The sequence below is a fragment of the Lissotriton vulgaris genome, chromosome 4_1 (genome assembly GCF_964263255.1).
Source record: "Lissotriton vulgaris chromosome 4_1, aLisVul1.2, whole genome shotgun sequence".
Classification (NCBI taxonomy): Eukaryota; Metazoa; Chordata; class Amphibia; order Caudata; family Salamandridae; genus Lissotriton; species Lissotriton vulgaris.
Window position 1 is genome coordinate 505,517,614 of NC_141691.1, and position 23,412 is coordinate 505,541,025.

The window sequence follows — 23,412 nt, forward strand, 5'->3', positions numbered from 1 at the left end:
GATTATTCTGGATGATTTGCGGCACTAAGGCATTTTGTTTTGATTGTCACAGCATTAATGCAACACAATTTTGAAAATGTGTTAAATTACATGAATGACTGGATTAAAAAAGGAAGTATGTAGGCTTCTTTCTTTTGTATAAAAAATATTGTATTAACTGACAGATAGCAGAGTGTATAAATACAAAATAAAACAATCAACAAAAGGACAACATCATACCATGAAAAATAAGTAATTAATGTATTATTCCTGTAGAAATGTCCTCTATCCGCAGACACATTTATCAAATAACAAAAAGTTAATATAGGATCAAAACACCGTAAGAAGAAAATACTGAAATAAAACTATAAAGAGGCTGAGCTACTATGTGATAAAAAGTGTTTTGTCAATGGGGTGAGGAAATCAAATACATTTGTGACATATACATGTGACATATGGTTTTGGGGAGAGAGCAGTAACAGAACTTGTTATGTTATGTTATGGAATCTTATATAGCGCATGGCTACCCCAGCGACGGGGCGTCCCAGCGCTTGCAGACATGTCAGATCCAGGAAGGTACAGGAGGTGCTAGATGGATGCAAACAACCAAGTTTTTATAAGTTTTCGAAATTGCAGATGATTTAGAGTAGCCCGAGCTTTAGGGGGGATAGAATTCCAGAGCTTAGGGGCCAGATACCTGAAGGAGCGGCCACCAGCTCTGCTCCTCCAAATTCTGACAGTACAGGCCAGTGAGAGGTCCGCTGAGCGGAGTGCACGCGTGGGAGTATAGAAAGAGCACAGTCCTTGCAGAGTATGGGGGCCAACATTGTACAGGATTTTATGGGTAAGGCAGAGGGTTTTAAAGTGAATGCGCTGTTGTATAGGGAGCCAGTATAGTCGACGGAGAAGGGGGGACGTGTGGCAGGTTTTAGGTAGAGCAAATAGAACGCGGGCGGCAGCGTTCTGTGCTCTTTGCAACCTATTTATTGCAGTCTTGTTAGATCCTAGCATGAGGGCATTGCAATAATCCAGGTGAGATAAAACTAAAGCCTGGACTATGATCTGGCGAGTGGTAGGCTAAAAAAAACCCAGAATGGGTTTAAGAGAGCGAAGACGCCCAAAGCAGGTGCCTGCCACTTTTTGAGCATGAGACTCCAAGTTGAGTGTATTGTCCAATAACACCCCCAAGTTTTTTACTGACTCCTTGGGTAAAGGAGCAGGTCCCAGCGCCAGAGGCCACCAGTGCTCTTCCCAAGTCTGCGTGCCATTGCCAATCAGGAGAACCTCTGTTTTGGAGGCATTAAGCTGAAGGCAGTTGTTAGATAGCCACCTTGAGATCGCCAGAATGTCTTCCTGGAATTTAATTTGGTCCTCCACATTGTTGTTGGAGAAGTTGAAAATAAGTTGCGTGTCATCCGCATAAGATGTTAGTAAGATCTTACGTTCCCGGGCCAACAAGGCCAGGGGGCGGACATACACATTAAACAATGTGGGACTGAGCGCAGACCCCTGAGGCACTCCACATTCAAGAGGGAGCTTGCTGGATGAGTACGGCGGGGCGTGCACCTGGAAGGAGCGATCAGATAAAAAAGACGCAAACCAATCCAGGGCCGTTTCCCTGACTCCGATCTCCCATAGTCTCTCAAGTAGTATCTTGTGGGAGACCGTGTCGAAGGCCGCACTCAAGTCCAGCAAAACCAAGATAGAGGTTGCGCCCGTATCCAGGGAGGCCCTTAGATGTTCTGTAACTGTTAACAGGGCAGACTCCGTACTGTGATTAGCACGGAAGCCATGCTGGGACTCATCAAGGATCCCATTGGACTCTAAATAGGCAGTCAGAATGGAATTGATATGTGCTTCCGCTACTTTCGCAAGATAGGGAAGCAGCGAGATAGGTCGAAAACTGTCTGGCCTTGAGGGATCCAAAGTAGGTTTTTTTAAGAGGGGTAGTACTTTGGCATGTTTCCAGGATTTGGGAACCTCGGCTTGCTGTAAAGATCGATTAATCAGCTCCCGCCCTTCCGGCAGGACAGAATCATGAAGTGCTCTGAACAGATCCGGCTTAATGGGATCATCCGGAGAGCCTGATTTTACTCTTAAGGCTAGGTGTTCCATCCCTGACTGATCTATAGATGGGAAACTCAGGAGAGAGTAAGGAGGGTCAGAAATGACTTTGCCAGGATTAGAGGACCCCAGCGGGCTGTCCAGTTGTAAAGAGTCATATATCCCTTTAACTTTGTTTATAAAGAAGCCAGAAAGTTCTTCGCACTGTGCGTCAGACACTATCAGATTACCTGTGCCTCCCGGGGCTTTAGTCATGTCTTTTACCAGGGAAAAAATCGTTTTGGAGCGATTTGTGCTTGAAATGATTAGGTCAGTATAGTAACTGGCTTTAGTTTTCTTTATAAGCTTATGATAGGCTTTAGTGGCCATTCTGAATTTAGTTTTAGCTAGGGGATCATACGATCGTCTCCAGGTACGTTCTAGGAGCTTACAGTGTTTTTTAGTTTCCGTAAGAGTCTCCGAGTACCAGGGGTGGGTCTGAACTCGCCTAGGTCTGGAGTATTTCATGGGGATAAAATGGTCTAGAGAGTTATTTATCCACTCTCTGTAAGCATAATCTGCTTCATCCATGTTACCTGACCACACAGGACGGGTCTGGTTAAGCCTAGCTTCAAACTGAACTTTATCTAGGTTGTTCCAGGGACGCCTCCGAAAAGAGGGAGGAGGGATCTCCCTACCATTGACTGGAATCCTAACTGAAACGGACACCAAAAAGTGGTCGGTCCAGCTAAGAGGGCTAGGGGATTCTGCTGTAACTTCCTCAATATTAGTAAAAACTGGATCAAGGAGATGGCCTGCCTGATGAGAGGGTCCCACAATCAGTTGGCGAAGCTGACAAGCTTCTAGGTCGCCAAGAAACTTTGATATATTGGGGGAGTCTTGACGCTCGAGGTGAAGATTGAGATCAATAATAATGTATCTCTATCTTACTAAAATGAACAAGAAAGTTGGCTTGAGTAGTTCTTCCAAGTTGACACAACAATTGATATATTTCTTCACAGAATTATTGAGTTATAACATCACTGGGACCAAATTTAATAGCTAGTGAAACTGGCGATACATAAGCACTGTACCATCAGGCTTCAAACAAAATGTTGGAAACATGTTTTAACACATTAGTAATTGGCTGAAACACAATTACCATCAAAACATCTATCAAATGAGTATCAAAGGACTAAGAATTTCAAACATCTGGAAAACTACTTATAAATATACATGTAATACCTAAAGTATTTTTCATATCACAAATATTGTTTATTGAATTCCAATCCATCCAAAAATCTCTCACTTAATTGGATAAGTTGAAAGCATATGTTTAAGGGCTGACGACACCCAAATAATGGTGTCCATCTCAAACAACACAGGCGGGACAGCAGAAAGGTTTAGGCTCATCCATTGGATGCAATCAAATTGCCTAAAACTAAACAGTGATAAGTCAGAGGTTTTATTGCTGGGGGCTGAACACAGCATTTGGTCACCGGATTGGTGGCCTGATAGTCTGGGCTGCTGTTTCTCACCAGTGGACAGCGTAAGGAATTTGGGGTTCATGTTTGACTCCAAATTAAAATTCAAGGCCCAGATCAGCAAACCTTCCTCCTCGGTATGGTACACTCTTAAGCTGATAAGAAAGCTCCTGCCATTTGTCCCCTTAGACACTAGGAAAAATCTTGTAACGGTGTTGGCATTCTCTAAAATGGACTACGGAAACGCTCTGTATGCAGGGCTTCAAAAACAGTTACTATTAAAACTCCAGCGCCTCCAGAACGCTGCAGCCAGGCTAGTCTTGGACATAACCAGATTTGAGCCTGTGGCTCACAGAATGAGCCGTCTCCACTGGCTAACAATAGAGAAGAGATCTCAAGTAAGAGTGCCTGGCATATAAGGCCTTGCATGGCTCAGGCCCCCATTTTCTGAAATACAACTTAAGACAATACGACCCACCCAGAACCCTCAGGTCTAGTCGTGCTATGCTACTCAAGACCCCCAGATGTAAACAACTCAGATGAGGGGGGGGGAAGCTTTGTTTTGCACACAACAAAGAAATGGAACTAGTAGCAATAAAAAATAGTCCATCACTGCTATCTTTCCCAAAGTCCCTAAAGACCTGGCTCTTTTCAAAATAATCTTGTCCAAATAACCCCCGGCATCTCTGGCGTACCTCTCTTCTCCCACTCTTGGCAGTCTTAAGTCTTTTTTTAGCTCCAAGACGCCCACAGGCATTTGTGTGCTCTACAAATCTGATAATCAAATCAAATCAAATCAAATCAAACAATGTCATGTTTACATGGTCATCAAGATTGATGTGAATCGCTATTCATGTATAAAGAGTAAATGATGTTTACAAAGTTGTATTCTATATAAAAATAACATTTTCGCTATACTAGCTGTATGAGAGGATTTATGAATTGTATATGAAATTTGATTCCAAAAATTGATTCACCAATAAGAATCAAAATTATTCTCTCAAGCTAGCTCAGCCTTATATTTCAATTTAATTTTCTAGTCACCTTTAACCTCTTGGCTGCTAATGACAAGGGTAACTCGTCATGCCCCTCCCATTCATTTCAATGGAAATCCCATTATAAAGCGCTCAAAGCCTTAGCAGCCAAGTGGTTAAGGACTTTGCTGATATAAGAAGCCTTGAGATGTGTACAGAATCACCATAGCTGGTATGTTGGAGGTCTCTATCAGGTAGAGATAAACAAGTATTCGATACTTCATTAGATAATAATCCATATTCTCCCCTGGAAGAGTTTGGCAAAACAAAAGTATTTTGTATTTTTGTGAAAGAAAATATTTAACAATTATAATATGATTGGTTGGCCAATATCAAGCTTATATTTCTCCAAGCATTCCAACATACTTTTTTATTTTTTAATGTAATTGATTTATTATGCCAAATAGTTGAGTTAGGAAAGTGCTTTTTCCATTTTTCATCTATACACTGCACTGCAGTCTGGACACATTCTTCGTAATAGAAAATGCTAAAAAATACTGGTCCTTGAGAAAATGACAAACAATCCTTGAAAAGAAATGAGCTAATAAAGCTCTTTCAAGATTAACCCAGATAGGAAATAAGGAATTTAATCAATCTGGAAATGTGGAGTGTTTAAGCATTATTTCAAATGAAGGTAATCTGAGAAATGTACTCCAACATCAGATTTGGTAAATGTAAGTATTTTTCCAATAAATAAAACCTAATTAATAATGAATCAATCTCATTAAAAAGAAGACTGGAATATTAACCAGAGGCTTGGACAACATAAATAAACTTAATGGGGCCACCATCATTTTAATTGAATCTAATCGACCAGTCAAGTCACAAATCTAGGTTCCTATCTGGAAGTTCAGTCTGTACTCTTGTTTTTGTAATCAAATCTACCAAATTCAATTCAATTTCACTTTTAATGGAGTAAATAAATCATAAGGCCAATATTTATTTTATTAGCATTCCCAGAGAAATATTAAATACGAAAATGTCTTAGACAATATCTATTTCATGGAAGAATCTCACATTGCCTGCATATGTTTGGACCCTGAACTACTGGAGAGGATTGCACTTCATCTTGAAAGCTGGAGTTGTGAATTCAGAGTTTGATATACATAAGTGAATGTCATCAGCACACACTGGCATTTTAAGATGGAATTACTCATTCACAAATTTACTGATCTCCATATTCTGTTGCATTTTATATAGGAAGGGTTCCAATGCTGTAATAAATAACTGGAGTGATGGGCAAATTTGTCCCACTCCACTAGAAATTCAAATATAGGTAGAGTGACACCAATAAGACATATTGAAGCCTAGACGGGACAATAAAGCAATAAAATCAGACGTATAATCTTTGGGCAGAATCTAAATCTTTGAAGAGTATGAAAATAAAATTCCAATCCAGTCTGTCAAAATCTTTTTCTGCATCTAATTCAATTGCTACAAAAGGATTTTTGCTTGTTGCAGAATTACCAATAAATATATACATACTCTAGCATTATCAGATATTTGCCTTCCTTTGACAAAACTAGTTTGTCCTCTACCAATTTATGTAGTAGAACTGGTTCTAAAGGAGAAGGAATGATATTGGAAAAGAAAATTAAACTAATGATCTTTACCATCCTTTGCAATTTGGCAAATTAAGTAATCTTAAAATTAACCATGAGAACACCCACTTTTAGAAATATATTTAGGAGTAAGTGGTTTAGGAAGTGAAGTTTGGATAAATTGGGATAGAATTCCAAGGGCAAGAAGATGTATTATGTTTTCATAGACCAATCACTATAACACTCTCACCTACAGAGATATCTTTGTAAAATATATCAAAGTCAGTATCTGATGGGGAGACCTTTTTAATCGATTCAAGATTTTCAATCTTATGTTATTGTTGAGGACATTATTCTAGGTTGTAAATATCTTTGTAAAACTGAATAAAGTATCCAAAATATCACAATCTTTAAAGACTAAAGTATTGAAATTATCATAAACAGTTTCTATTTATGTATGCTCACTAGTTCCTTATTGTTAAAAAATCAGACAGTAATTTGCCCCAGCTATTCCGTCCACCATAATAGTTTGAGCAAGATTTTAATAAATAGATAGAAGCTAAATTGGTGGAACACGTATTAAATTCAAAAATTTGAATTAAACTTTTTTCCACGTCCTGGGAGTTAAAGACAAAGCATACATTGCCTATTATCTTAATGTTTGCGATCCTGTGGTTTAAATAATTTCTTTTAATTCTATTTTTTTCTAGACAATATTACTTATAAAACCCCTTGCTAAGGCCTAAAAGCATCCCAGATTGTCTGCAAAGATATTCCTCCAGTGGTAGTAATAGCAAAGAGTACATCTAAAAAATCTCAAAGGACTGTAAAAAATTACTAGCATTTAAAAGGGCTATTTTAAATATCCATATGCTACATTTTTTTGTAAAGAGAAGCCAAGGTTTGTTCTGATATTATAGTTGTAATAATAATAATATTAATAATAATAATAATATTACTGATAATATTAATAGTACTAATAATAACAATAACAATGCTAATACTACTACTACTACTACTACTTCTACTACCACTACTACTACTACTACTACTACTACTAATAATAATAATAATAATACTATTAATAATGATAATAACAATATTAATGAATACCTTGTTGTAAAGATAATAGGCCTGATATGGTATTATAGTTGCTACAATAATGATAATAATAATAATAATATTAAAAATCATCATCATCATCAATAACGCACTATGAAGGAAAAGTTATGCACATGGGAAAATAAAGATATTTTTAGTAGGTGGATTGCACAATGTCCACGAATCTATGTGAGATCTTCACTTAATATCGTCTCTAAATTATTTCTTTGTTTTAGGTTTGTATTTAGCTTTAGAACTGCCATCAATAAAGGGATCTAACAATTGATTACAATCACTTCCAGGAAACAAATATTCATCAGGATAATTTATTAATATACTCCTAAGATTATTCTAGGAAATATGTTGTTACCTTGCACAATAAACATTTAGGAATTTGACAGGAACTTTGCTAAAAATAAGCCTAGCAAGTATTCATGTGTCAACGTAATTCAAATCTTGAGAGATTGGCACAACATCTAGTTGTTGATCACAAAAAATGACATAATTTTGTTATTACGTGCAGCGGAAATAACAAATTTGACTAACCCCACCCTTTTCAAATGTAAAAGCCTTTTCCTCTGACAAATGATTTTCCTGCAAAAGAGCAATATGGAAATTATATCTTGAGGGGTGTGTAATAAACCTTTAATATTCCAAGATGTTACTTTGAAAAACATAACCAGTAAAAAATTCCAAATATTCTACACATCCAGAAACAGTAAAGGTATAGACTAATAAAATTCAACATGAAGTCAAAAGCTATACATGTGCCAGTATTGAAACGCGGTACAGTTGGCCAGGCATTTAAATCACACAGATGATAATATGTGGTGATAAACAGCTCAATCTCCAAAGAGAGAAAATGGAAAGCCAACAACACTATATTCAGCTTTGACATGGTACTAGCTAATTCATAAACTGCAATGTATTCATGTATTGTATGCTCTTATGAGCATTTACTTTTTTCTGTGAAGGAATCTTTCAGAATATCTGATTATATTTATAAATGTGCCCAGTTACTCACTCACACTGCAACGTTAAGAATGGTGATGTGCCAGAAGATGTGGGGAAAGTTTATACCTCAATATAATGTACCTGCCCTGAATATGGGTTGTTCCACTTAGTGTTCACAGTTGGGACTTGATGTACTCTTGGCTGCCACTGACCTGGGACATACTCCATGGACCAAGGGGTCTTACTGCAAATGTGAATTTAAAATGATTTGCATCTTTGGTGTACATTATAAAGGAAATGCACGTATTTACAAATAAGAACATTTAAAATAAATCACTGTATATGTGCTGTACACAATACATAAAGCATGCTGCAATTGTAAGCTTGATACTCTATCAGTTTCCCATTCCAAGGTCTATGAATAGGATTTGCGGACCACATGTGGCATTTTTCTTCAGAGCCAGTAAAACAGCCATAGCATTTTGGTGGATTATTGTTTTCATTTGTTTTGTCAGCATTCATTTTGTTGCACTTCGAAATATTAATCCACAGAACAATAGATAGGTGCATAAATAATCAGCAGTACAATAGAGGACTTCTTTGGTGAAGAAAACCGAGACATATCAAGGCACATAGTCTTAAATCATTCATCACATCAAGAGATTCGGGTAACAATTTTAAAAGTTGTTGCTTTTATTCATTCATTCTCCTATCTTCCACCCCTTTCTATACTTCAACGTCTCACTTTATCCCTAACATTGCTTCATTGCTCCCAACCCTTCTCTTGATTCTTGTATCATGCCACTTTTCCTCTCTCTAAACTGTATTTTTTCTCTACAGCCTGAACACTTTTCTTCATTATTTTCCAAGGATGTGTCTCCCACTCTTGAATGTGCTCATTCAGCAGTCTCATTCTCTTGCTCTCTCAAACATCACCAATCATGTTTGACACCATCCCTCACTATTGCTCAAAATAATTAAGGTGATACTAAGGGGGTCATTAGGATGACGGGTGGACTTAGTCCGCCCGCCATCCTATCGGATTACAGGACCGCCCGCCATAAGGGTGGGGGTCCCGTGGGGGGTATTAGGATGCGCCCGCCACAGTGGTGGGTGCATCCTGCATTTTTAACATTGTGGCGGGCGGTGCTCTCACCACCGCCCGCCACAATGCTAAAAATGCATGTATTGCATTTGCATACACAGAGCGGCAGGCACCTGTACCTGTGGGGCAAATTCAGGGGGTACCTGTGGTACCCCCTGAATTTGCATACACAATGCGGCAGGCACCGCGTGGTGCCTGCCGCATTGTGTATGCAAATTCAGGGGGTACCACAGGTACCCCCTATGTGCACCCCCCACCTCACCTTCACCATGGGGGCCCGCAGAGGGCCCCCAAAGTAAAGACCGCCTGCCTTTCCGTGGCGGCATTTCCGCCACGGAAAGGCATCTCACAAAGCCCATACTAATATGGATGGCGGTGTCTAATAGACACCACCACCATATTAAACCTTTTCTGCCCCGGTAAAAAGCGGCTGACAGTGTTTTGGTCCGCCGCGATCCCCCCGCCATAGTAATATAGTGGGGGGAAATGGGTGGCGGGCGGGTGGCGGGTGGGCAAGGATGTCTGGCGGATCGCCACCGGCCGCATGGCGGTGGCAATTCACCAGACATCCTAATGGGCCCCTAAGTGCAGAATAAAATATCTTAGGTTTCTTGTTACCTTTCTTTTATCTTCTCCTTCAATGTCTCCAATAACTCTGCTCTTTTACTTTCTAAACAATACTAATGTCAGTAAAAGTATTCATTTCCCGCTTCCCCACCCCATGTTACCACATTCTTTATTTAATCCACTGCTCTTTACAGACCCACCCTGTTCTAGCATGGCTGTGCCTGTCTCAGACTTTACTACATTCATTCTTGCATTTTGTCCCCACCTACTTCCTATTCACACAACAGGTGTCCTATATTGAATACCTTCACATTTGATTCTGGTTTCCAAGTTGCTCTTTCTACTGAAACTGCAGTTCTCTTAGTCACTAACTCTCACCTTTACCTCCACAAAAAGCTACTCTCTCTTATTCTACATGACCCTTTAAACATATACTAAACTGTGAATCCCATCCTATTATGTTCTCTCTGATCCCTGCATATTTGTTGCGTATTACTCCAATGACAACCTTCCTACCTCATAAATCATAATTATGAAGTGTCCTGTTGTGGAAAAACGTCTCTGATTCTTTGTTACTCTATTGTGGTGCCTCCGGAGATTTGTCTTGGCTTCACTCCTTTTTCCTACCTACACTTCACTTTTAGGACACACTAATAGCCTTTATTCTTTTTTGTCCTTTTTACAAGGAAGACTTATGAATTCTTCTTCTTTTTTTCAGTTTTACCACGTAGCTTGGTATCTCTATCTCTAGCAGTCTGTTAGCAATATAGTTATGTCGACGAACTCCCCCCACCTCAACCCATCTTAAACAAATATCATTCTGCATGCCCATCCTTCTCCTTTCTCAGCACCGTTTCCACCCTCTTGTCTCCCTCTATCACCCTTGTCTCATAAACGTTTTATTATTTTCAATTCCTCTCTCTCACAAAGAAAACCTCTTCTACTGCATTTTCCTTCTGATGCCAAGATGCCAACTGTGCTTTCTCCAGAAACTAGTCTGATTTTCAGCTTTCACACCACTAACATTTTCATCTCTACCCTCATTGTCTTACCTACTGCTCTTCACTCTCTGTTGGACATCCTGCCTATTCTCTTACTCCCTTCACTTAGTCTAAAATTATGCTCTTTACAAATTCCTTTGGCTTCATAGTCAAGGGCTCTATTGTCCGCTCTCTTATGTTCGTCCTTTAGCTACTATTTCACTCTCATATTTTTTTTTATTTTATTATATTTTACCTTAATAAATTCCCATGATTTGTTTCCCCCATCCACGCACTGCAATTTCTCTTTAGGCACCTGCCAATTCACTCTGCCTCTCAAATGTCCCTTGATCTACCTGTATTCAAGCCTACTTTCATGATGTCACCTCCAAAAACACTGATATTCACACTCACCTGACACATGGGGCTTTACAAATTCCCAAAGAAAGAAAGAAAAACATTGATAGTTCAGTGACTTTTAATGACAGCCTTAGGGGAGTAGACCAGTTCTTATTCAGCAGAGGATTCGCTGTGCCCCATCTTTTGCATGGGTTGGTTGGTACTTCTTACACATGGGCCCTACTTATGAGCTAAGGCATTATTTATAGCACTGGATAAATAACTATGCCATGGGTATGTTGTTTATTGGGTGCAAGAAAAAAAAGCTATTGTGAGTTTATGGGGAATAACACACCCATTTTGGTCTTTAACGCACCAAAATCTCCATGAAATGGTAAATTCTGTATATTTTTCCCTGTTAAATTTCAGCAGGTCTGACCAGCCGAAATTGAATGAAGGTTGAGTTTTTTAATACATCTGATAGTCATTAGATGTTTTAATTACCTTCACACTGGTAATTCTGATCCATGAGTAAATAGGAGATTAGGCATTGGTCGGTAAATTATGAGAAACTTGTGTCATGTGCCCCAGTTAAAACCAGAAGGAAACATTTCCATTTTACATAAACACAGATCTTTCCTAAAGTTGCCTGCACTTTTCAATCGATTTTTGACACACATTTACATTCATGACACTTTGGGTTATTTTCCTACAAACACTGACCTTGCTTACATTAATCAAAATCTCAAGAACACTATTGTATTGCCTTGGCACTATGTACAAGGCCTACACGTACATTGTGCAAATGTGTTTGTTATTTTCATCCTTATGGCGACACAGCTATCTGTAGCACACAAACAATGGCAGCCTAAAGCCAATCTTAGCCCAAGGCAAGGATGCCATTTTCTGTAAATAAAATTCTGTTTTCGGGTATATATTAATATTATGTTTCTTATATAGCGCATGATCGACCCCCGAAGGGGTATCTCCGCGCTTGCCTTGGGAACCCGTCCTGGCTTTTCCCTGTGAGATAGCCCCTACAGGGCATCCCCAAGGTGAAAGCCAGGCATCCCGCCGCGGGGGGCCGTTGTGGAGATTAAGCAAGCTTAATGCCCAGAGTTGCAGAGTGTGAACCCATGATTAGGTCAGGCACCGAAGCGAGAATTATCGAGTCCATGGACATTTGAGCTCAAGACCCTGCCGCGTCGGGAATTGAACCCTGGTCCTGGGTCTGACCTCTGCTTCAGGGTCTGCCTGCTCTAACCAGTGAGCCACACTTCTCCAGTATAGTCAGAGGATGCACTTCTGCTGGCTTTGAGAGGTATCTACAAGATTATGGTTTCGCCCAGCAGCTGAATGACATCTCCATGAGGGTGCCTAGCTTGTGACCAAAATGGTGTCCTACATTCTAATCCACCAGGTAATGGGGTTGGATCATCCAGTAAGGTTTTTTTTTCGCAGAACACACACATACACCCTAAACACGTTGGTTATGGTCTGCATAGTAGTAGAGTACGCTAGATTGTTATACTATTTCATGTACTTGCATACATACATTGTTGTAGCACAATGGTGGGACCTTTTGTTCTGTTCGCTGTCATGACACTTGTTCTAACTTTCAGCTGCTTCTGTCTATTGATCGCTGAAGCACATGTCTTCTATACGACAATCATGTTGGTTCAATAAACATTGAAAACGTCCCTGTGTATTTTTTGTATATTTCTTAACACCAAAGTAAGTGCCAGTGTATGAGCAAAAGGTTCTAGGTCTGTCACCATGGTTGCTGAGGGAACACCGTTGCCATGTTCATTGGTTGCCAGAACTGTTCGCTCGCTGTTTAGGGGGCTTATGGTGACACTGTCTGCTAGTTGGTCTAAGGGACAACATATTGGGCGCAGGGTCAAGACTGATTTGCATATGGCTGGGTCCACACTGGAATGGCATGGTGAGCAAAAAAAGGATGGATTTAGGACCAGATATCTGTATTGGGGTGAATGTATGACATTGTTCTGCATTCTGTCCGTCAATTGTTCTTTTTGCATTTGTCACCCCGAGTGGGACGGTATGCTCAGACGTGAGTCCTGTGCTCTCCGTGCCACTGGAGTCAAGCTAACCTGGCAGATGAGGGCTGAAACCCCGAAACTGACCTAGGATTCTTGTTTCCAGTCCAGGAGGACCTAGCCTGGCAGTTCAGGCTGGACTGTTCCCATTGGGCGCAGTTTCAAGACTGATTTGCATATGGCTGCGTCCAAACTAGAATGGCATAGTGAGCAAAAAAACGATGGATTTAGGCCCAGATCTCTGTACTGGGGTGAGTGTATGACATTGTTCTGCATTCTGTCCATCAATTGTTCTTTTTGCTATTACGAGGATAGACAGAGGCATCGTGGTGGCTAGCAATGCTGCTGGCAATGACACATGTCTGCCAAAAGGTTTTCCACTCAAGTACTCCTAAAAGTTAGATGTACAGAACACACCTTATGCTCAGATTCCATGAGTGGCAGATAGAGTAATACCAAACAGTGATCCCATACAGGAGTTAATTCTAGCTGCACATGAGGGTCTGGTTTCTGCACATGCAGGGATGGCTGCTACAATTTCATTATTACAGCAAAGCTATTGGTGGCCAGGTCTTTACAAACAGACCAATGACTTTGTCCTCAGGTGTACCCTCTGCCAGCAGATGAAGCGTTCCACCATGGCTCGCCCATCACAGACACCTCTACTGATTTCAGAAAGCCAGTGGCTTGTATATATTTGGACCATTGTGGCCCCCTATCATCATACAGGGCTTGGTGGCAGTGGATTCCTGTTTTCAATTCCAGTGAGTGTGACTACATCAACTGTCTGACGCCTGAACTTTTATAAAGGATCTGTGAGCCTGCTCAATACCACAACAAATGATTTTCCTGAGTAAAACTGTTCAACAGACAGCATGTCTTGACTTTGCCAGGATAAAAGATTTGAATACACCACAGATTCCCACTCTAGCATGATTTGAGAATTGGCAGCAAATAACATCACACAATGAAACAGTAAGCATAACTTATCAGACACAAATGGAAGGGATGGTTAGTCTGCCATTCGCTATGAAGAATAATCAGGCTTGGTTCCCATGTAACAATAAGGAATTTACAGCTAATAAGCCCGACATACGATATGTGCAGATTGAACATTCGGGGGTTGTGACAACTTAGAGTGTTGGAAAGTTGTGCCTTGGTTGGCTAAAGACTTCAACACTGTCTCAGGTACAACAGCATCTATCCCTTCTATCTGATGACCTGAAACTATGGGACTTTTTTTTAGGTCCTCGAAAACCATGTCAAAAAGGCTTTCACAATGCCATGCATAGTGAGATATGGGAAATATCCCAACAGCAGGCTGCTGAAGGATTGTGCTGGATTGGCAGGGTCAACTTACAACAGACTCTTGCTGTAATGGACAATGTTATGACTAGACTATACTCTTTGGGTAACATTGCGTCATTGACAATAGACGTCATACAGCATGACATGTCTGTATTACAACAAGACAGTCCCAACTTAGGTCTACTCTATTCTTGAGCTGGAAATTAAAGACATTGGGTTCTGGCCACTTTCAGTACTGTCTACAACACCATCAAGTGGGCAGATATGAAGCATTAGGTGAAGGGTTCATACATGGACGTTGGGAGCTTTCTTTCAAATTCCAATGTCAGAATGAGGATACTGAAGTTATCTCAGCTGTCTGACTGTGAGAATACTTTGTCTGTGTCCCTAGTATGTTGTACAGAACATATAAAGCCTCGGTGGAGAAAGCTTTCAAGTGACTGTGATACTTCTGACTTTCATATCACTCTCTAATGGGAGATATAACTGATGTTGAATAGTCAAGGTTGTTGTGAGATGAAACCAGTGGTTGCTTTTGTGACAGCCATATATCCATTGTTACTTTATGTACACAAGTTCTGTTTCTGCCTGATCTATCAGGTGGTGAGGTCTTTTTCAGAGATACAGGCACTACTCCACCCCATCTACCACAACATTTTGGAGAGCAGATGCATTGCATTTTTAGCATGTCTCGTACAACTAGAATAGGGGGGTTTTTCAGATGTATAGGCTCTGGGTTGGTTAGCACCTTCCAGACTGTGTTTGGAGTCCTTCCATCTTTTATCCACTCTGTCCTCAAAAGCATCCGGTCATGGTCCTAATTGCAGGGATATTGATTTTAATATTTTTGCTCCAAAATGGATGTCCCATATCAAGATCGAATTACGCTGCCACTGCTTTAATTCCTGTTGTGCTGTGAAAGCATGCTGCATTGCTTTGGTGAACCTTTGCTTCGTGAACTGGATGAGCATTGGTTCTTGTCATTTAAGCCTGTATGGTTTCATTGCATGGAGTCTGTTTTCTGATGTCTCCTGTGCATTTACGAATGTGCCCTGGACTTGTGCTTGGGGTGGTAATTGATTAATCTTTCGGACGTACAAGTACTGATAGATCATCTAAAACCCATTTGTATAGCCATCCCTTGCGGACTCCATTGCTCCTGGCCACGTTCTACAAGCCTCCCTGGGTTGCTTACGAACCTGGTGGATTGGATCTTGCTCAGGCTTGCTGGAACACTGACCGGCTGTTCTTGCTCATTGGGAGGTGGATGGGAACATACTTGCTCCATCAATTTGCTCTGAGGTGTGCCTCTGGGATCAACATCTGCGGATGCTGGGAACAGAAATGTTCCAACTACGAATCGGAACACATACACATCAGTTTTTTTAGTTTTTGGGAACTTTTTATTCGGCCTGATTTTAAAATACAAAATTGATTTTAAATTAAACTATTTTATATTTTCTAGGAGAATTTGGTTTTCTTTATACTTTGGGTCGCCAAATAGAATGAGTGCCTGTTCTTAGGTGCTTTTATTCTTATTATATATTACAGATAACAAAGGTCCTTAGCACTTGAGAAGTATAGGAAAATAATACAATATAGGCCGTGATAGGTAGCTATATTACTCCTATGTCCAGCCAGACAAGGATTTTATTTTGTAGTAAATCACCATTTTTTTTTACAAGGAATAGTCAAGTCAAGTCAAGTCAAGTCATAAGCTTTTATTCGATTTGAGAAATACAAATCATACAAGCAAACATCCAAAAACAATTCATTGCATATGTAGTAAAAAAAGTGATTCAAAATATACTCAAGGGTAGTACATACAAAAGAAGGGAACATATACTAACAAACACTGGACAACAATATATAACAAGGAATAGTCTAACATCCGTTAGTGGTAGGGCACAATCCTGTACCATACTTAAGAGGGATGTAAAGGGGATGAAAACATACAACATATAGAGAATACAGGCAAAGACAGAGCAAAAAATGGCTACTTCCATGTTAGTATTTCAATTTATAAGTATCGCCAAAGTGCTGATCACAACAGCATTATACACAGTGTTAAGTTGTGTAGGCACTAGAAGAAGTCGATGTTTCGATCCCTTTGCTCTAAATAACCTGGGATCATCATCAGGACTGACAATATTTACATTTACCTGGTAAGTAACATTTAAAAACGCCTTTACGGGTGAGAGAAGTCTCACTTCGGTTTCTGTGGAGGCACATCCGTGGTGTGCTGGGCGATTCCAGATCAGCCGGTTCGTGTCTTTGATTAACAAACTGCGCTCAATGGTCGCAACTTATGATGGTGGAGACTGCAAGAGTCTGCAATTATCTCTCCGTGGCAATTAATCCTAGTGGTCTCTGCCGGTAGCTGCAATCCGGCAGAGACCACTAGGATTAATTCCCACGGAGAGATTTCGCGGATTTCCCCACGAAATCGCAAAAAAATCTGCAAAATTGCGAATTTTCCCGCAAAATCCCGGATTTTTTTGCGATTTGCCCTGGAGTACTTTCTACTGGCTTATCCAGTAAGTGCTCCCTCATTGGATAAATGTATAGTGCTTTTTCTACACTGCAGCTGCGTAAAGGTGCCAGAAGATGTGTCTCCAGTGACCATGGGCCCGATTCACAGAATTAACTTAAGACTCAATCCTTAACTTACTACTATTTTGGTATTCACAGAATGCACTTACTACTTTTGGCATTCACAGAATGCACTTACTACTTTTGGTATTCACAGAATGAACTTACTACTTTTGGTATTCACAGAAGTTAGGATTTTGTCTTAAGTCTGTCTTAAGTCTGTCTTAAGTTTGTCTTAAGTCTGTCTTAAGTCTGTCTTAAGTTTTTCTTAAGACAAACTTAAGACAAAATCCTAACTTCTGTGAATACCAAAAGTAGTAAGTTCATTCTGTGAATGCCAAAAGTAGTAAGTGCATTCTGTGAATACCAAAAGTAGTAAGTGCATTCTGTGAATATCAAAATAGTAGTAAGTTTAGGATTGAGTCTTAAATTCATTCTGTGAATCGGGCCCCATGTGTGCCTGTAACACAGACACAGGCACACATGGTCACTGGAGACACATCTTCTGGCCCTTTATGCAGCTACAGTGTAGTAAAAGCACTATGGGGCAGATTTACAAGCCGCATGCGCCTCTTTTGCGCCACAGTTGCGTCACTTTTGTGACGCAGCGGCAGCACAAAAGATGCGCCATGGTGCTAACAACGTGACGCATCTGAGAGATGCATCACGTTGTAAAGCCCTGCGCCATCAGGAGGCGTTCCGGCGCAGAGGAGGGCGTTCCTGCGCAGAAATGCCTCCTAAAAGTGGCTGAGTGAAATCTACAAGATTTCACTCAGTCACATTTAGGCCAATGCTGCGCCAAAACCCTGCGCCTGCTTGAAGCAGGAGCAAGGCTTGACGCAGCATTGGGGAGATAGGGCTCCCCTGAGCATTGCGGGACCTGCGTCGCGCTTGGGAAGCAGCTCCAGCAATGCGCTGCTTTTACGGCACAGATGCGTGACGCATCTGTGCCGTTTTTGCCACATTGTGCGCCGCATTTTAAATGCGGCGCATCATGGGTGGCGGAGCTGCGGCGCACAGTAACTGGGGATGCGCCAGTTATTGTAAATCTGCCCCTATTCAGGGAGCACTTACTGATTAGACAGTAGAAAAGTACTCCATTTTAGTAGAGGTACTGCACAAAAAGTTGGCATCTTCGTGGAAAAACACGAAGGCCGGGATTTATTCTTCCCCCCTGTAAGACTCGTTTTTTGTGCCCTTCTGCCCTCTGTTAGACTCGTTTTTCCCTTGTTTTTCTGCCCTTCTGCACCCTGTTAGACTCGTTTTTTGTGCTCTTCTGCCCTCTGTTAGACTCATTTTTCCTTTGTTTTTCTGCCCATCTGCCCTCTGTTAGACTCGTTTTTTGTGCCCTTCTGACCTCTGTTAGACTCGTTTTTGTGCCTTTCTGCCCCCTGTTAGACTCGTTTTTTGTGCCCTTCTGCCCTCTGTTAGACTCGTTTTTCCCTTGTTTTTCTGCCCTTCTGTCCTCTGTTAGACTGGTTTTTTGTGCCCTTCTGCCCTCTGTTAGACTTGTTTTTCCCTTGTTTTTCTGCCCTTCTACCCTTTGTTAGACTGCTTTTTGTGCCTTTCTGCCCTCTGCATCACCACATCATCACTCAGCGCTACCCCAGCATCACTCAGTACCACCACATTATCACTCAGCAACACCACATTATCACTCAGCACTACCACAGCACCACTCAGCACCACCAGAGCATCACTCAGCACCACCACAGCACCACTCAGCGCCACCACAGCATCACTCAGCACCACCACAGCATCACTCAGCACCACCACATTATCACTCAGCACCACCACAGACCAACTCAGCACCACCACAGCATCACTCAGCACCACCACTGCATCACTCAGCACCACTACAGCACCACTCAGCACCACCCCAGCATCACTCAGCACCATCCCAGTATCAATCTGCGCAACCATTTTAACAACAACTGGTTCAAATATGTTCTCTCAATGTTTCAAGCTTTATTACAAATGTCACAAAAAGATGTTAATATTTCACTTCTGTTCTTGGATTTTTCGTCACAATAAAATACACTGAACATAATCTTCACAAATTTATTTACAAAAGTTTAAGCTATTACCATTATAAATTAAAATCTCTTTTATTTAAGTATTAATTATTTAAAAAAATTAAAAGCCATTGTAATTTGTAATATCAATACATCTAAGTCACGTAAATACAAAACATGTTGCATTACAAATGCTATAGGTGTCACATTTGCGAAAGTTATACCTATTGGCATTGTAAATGACAAAGCTATTAATGTAGCTATTTTCAAAACCAACACATAAATCAAAAATATTGTCATTTACAAGACCAATAGCTCAAACTTTCCCAATGCGAGACCTATTGCATTGCAAATGCTTGTTTTTATATCTGTCAGTGTTTCCTGTTGAGGTATAATTTTCGTGACAGGCGCCTCATTGCCTACTTGTAACTATTCTCTGACCCTGCTTCAAGGGTCAGAGCAGGGTCAGAGAATAATTGCAAGTAGGCAACCTGGCGCCAGGAAGCACTTACAGGCTTACAGCAGCAGGTGCCCAAGTTGAAGTTGATTTCTTTGTAACCCTTTTGTAAAAGGTTACAAAAAATTAGCTTCAAGTTTTGCACCTGCTGCTGTAACCCTGTAAGTGTTTGGCTGAAAATTTGTCCCCACTGATTCGTAGATTTTACTGCGATTTCGTGAGATTCGCGGATAGCGAAATCGCGGAAAATCCGCAACTTCCGCGAGCGGAACAAATTTTCAGCCCATGCTTACCGTGGACACAGAGCCAGTATTTAGGGTGTAGTAGTCAGTAATGTCAGCTCTAATCTCTTCTTTAAAGGCGGCATCCAATAGTGCATATGGGGGTAGCCGCCAACTAAAAGCCTGTTGGATTGCGCTTGTGGGCGTCAATTCCAGGAGGCACGGAGCGTGCTCCGATAAGGACCTGGCAAAGTGGCTAACCTCCGTAGCCCAAGTGGCAATGTCGGGGGACGTCAGCCAGAAATCCAATCTGCGTGTTGGCTGGAAATGCATGAACCCTCACGAGTACTTGGATGACGCATTCTCCGGATATCAATGAGATTCCCTTCCAGCATTATGACCCTGAGCGCGAGACTGGCATGGGGGTGTAAATGTCTAGATGTCCCCTTTCGATCAAGGGAATCGTTCAGTACCACATTAAAGTCTCCTCCCCAAACAATCGTGGAAGAACACATCACCTCAACTCGAGCCCAAACCTCCCTGAAAAAATCTGGCGTGTCCGTATTCGGGCCATACACATTTACTAATATCACTGATCTGCCACATAGCTGTCCATGAGCCACGACATACCTCCCCTCTGGGTCCTCATGTATGAAAAGTTCCCTCCAGTCCAGCCCCCTTTGTATCATAATGGCAACCCCCCTTGCATAGTTGGAGTATATTGCGGAGTAGACCTCCCCCCACCTACTGTGTTTCAATCTTACGGACGGTTTTGAATTCAGATGGGTTCCCTGTAGGAGGCAGATATCTATTTTGTGTCTTAGTGGATAAGCATGCATCAACCTCGCCTTTCTGCCATCATTCACTCCCCTTATGTTCCATGTAAGTATCTTAATCACCTCTCTAGTCGCACACATGGACTTTTTGATGTCTGCTCTCGTACTTCCCCTCGGGGACATTCAGACACATGACTTTGTAGTAGTTCTAATAGTAACTCAACTTGCTGCAACCTATGCCATAACAAACCTTCAATGAACCCCCCCCCCACTCCAACCCCCCAATCAGGTTGTGTGATATTCCCCCACAAACACGCCATGCGTATGTGTAACTAAACATTGGGATACACCCCAGGTGGGCGAGGATCCCCAGACATACACCCCTGTTTGCATAGGGTGGCTATGGAGTGATTATAGGTAGCTCCATTAGCCCCAGCCGGCGCCCTACATTCTAACATTGTGCTATATCATTCAGCCCAGCTCAGTCCGCCCGGCTTCAGGATAGCAATCCACTTTCCGACAATTAAGTGGCATCAAATACTATGGTCACTTCCTGTGGCATACATAGACACCTACCTCCCCCCAACCAATCGTGGAACCGTCCCCAACATATTTCAGTATGACCACAACAATATTTCAGTCATTATCACTTAGCTGATCTTCTTCTGGACTCTGCCTCGCATTTGGATTTTTCTTTTTGGTGCTGCATATGTGTTTGGCAAACTTAAGGGTGGACTTGGCGTCCGTGAAGAAATGTGCCGAACCTCCGTGCATTACCTTCAGCTTGGCCTGGTATAGGAGCGCATAAGGCATCTGTGCTTGTAGCAGCAATCGTTTAGCAGGCAAAAACTCCCTCCTCGCAGCTTGTACCATAGGTGTGAAATCTGGGTAAAAGGAGACGTTATTGCCCTTGTGAGATATTTGGCCCTTCTCATGTGCTAGCTTCAGTATGAGGTCCCTATCTTGATAGTTTAGGGTCTTTGCAAGAATGGGCCTCGGTGTACCACCCACCGGCGGTTTCGGGCCCAGCGTCCTATGCGCCCGCTCTACCACAAACACTGGGGACAAGTTCGGGTCGAATAGTTCATGAAGCAGGTCAGTTACAAACGCTTCCATCTTCCCTATGTTGGTTGTCTCCGGAATTCCCGTAATTCGGAGGTTGTTCCTTCGAGAACGTGCCTCCAAATCATCGTTCTTTGCCTTGATGACCATAATCAGCATGTCCATGTGGAGTAATTGTTCCTTCGTGTCGCGTTGGAACTCTACGCACTCAGTGTGCCTATTTTCAAGCCCATCTAGTCTGGTTTCATGTGTAGAGACTTGCGTTTTTACCTGATCCATCTGGGCGGTCAACGAATCCAATTTCGCATCTATGTTCCTTAGACTGGAGCGCACATCCAACATCAATGTGCGAGGGTCCTCCTCCCGATCGACTCCATTGACCTCGCCTCCAGTTGCCCCGGTCTCCGCTGTTAATGGCTCCTTAGGTTTTGCAGGTCGGGCGTTGTCAAAAGATATCTTTGCCTGTCTCGCATTGTTTCTACCCATGTTGGTCGTTGGGTTAGGTACTCTCAAGCCGGGCTGTTAGCCGAGTCCCGGGCAACTTCTCGCAGTCGTCGCTCTATCAGCACAAACACCTTTCCAGCGCTAAAGCAGCGGATCAGAGGGAAACAGTGCCTCTCTTCGAATAATTAAACCTCGTTGGAAGCAGGGGTTGGTAGCGTCTTGCGTCCTCTCCACCACCTCTGTAATGGCGGATAGGCAAGGAAATAATGCAGCTCGCCTCTGGTAACGCAGAAGGGGGGGGGGGCCCTCCAGTACTGCTGGCTCTTCGTCCCCAAATCAGCAGCCACCCCTTCATCGTCACACTCAGCCCCTCTGCAAGCGGACAGCTGCAATATGGCTCTCAGGTATCCTCCTGTGGCCAGGCAGGAAGGATGGTGGCGTTAGTCCCAGCTGGTTGGTGCGGGAGGCCCTATCCAGGTTTATGGGTGACCAAGTCCCTTTACTTCAATAATGCCGGCCCCCCCAGTCAATCCTGCGGTCTGTCGGGTGCAATGTTGAAGTGGTGCCCCAGCCTCACGATATTGAAAGCGCACCCGGGAGGATCGCTACTTGCGGTCACTTGCAGAACCCCAGATTGTTTCACACGGGGGGACGGGCCACACCACACCCCCCAAGAGCCCAGCACCACAACTTCATACCTTCGGCTGGCTACTGTAGGCTGCGGCAGGTAGATCTTCGTCCTCAGCTCGCCCGACACCTTGCCCGAGTCCTTGCTGCAATTCAAGATGGCGCCTCCAGCTTCTCTCGGACTGCCAAAGTCTTCCTCTCCCGTATTTTACTGTGCTGCCGGGTGGTGTACTGTCCTGCCGATCCAGCTCATGAGGGACACTGCTTTACTTCGTCCCTATGGCCTTGTGATGTGATGGGGCAGTTCTCGAGTTCACGCCTTAAGTTCGACAGAGGGCCTACTCGACCGCGGGCTTTATTTTACGGCCTCCTGGCGGAAAAAAGGTTGCTCCGCTCCGGCCGTTAGCAGGGGTGTCACTCCGAGGCTGTCTATTCAGGCTGCAATTTCGCTGTAATGCGCTGCCAGGGAGCGAGGACGCGATCGCCAAATCCACCAGGTGACCGGGCCGCACAGGCACCGACTGCAGTCTCCGGAGCCCCCAATTTGCAGGATTTTGAAAGGATTTTAGTCCATGGCCGGCGGAGCTCGCTCAAATGGCGGCCTTCTCGCAGTCCGGCTAGCCACGCCCCCCCCCCTAAATGTGTTTGTTATTTTAGTCAATTTAGCGGCACCGCTATCGGTAACACTCAAACAATGTCAGGCTGATCCCAATCTCAGGCCCA

At 42.5% G+C, this 23,412-nt stretch overlaps 1 protein-coding gene across 1 annotated transcript in view; it reads left to right on the top strand.

Annotated features, from left to right (window-relative positions):
• Nucleotides 1-23,412, top strand: part of GABRA3 (gamma-aminobutyric acid type A receptor subunit alpha3) — a 1,805,986-nt gene that overhangs the window by 1,379,660 nt on the left and 402,914 nt on the right. The gene's annotated exons all lie outside the window — the stretch shown is intronic.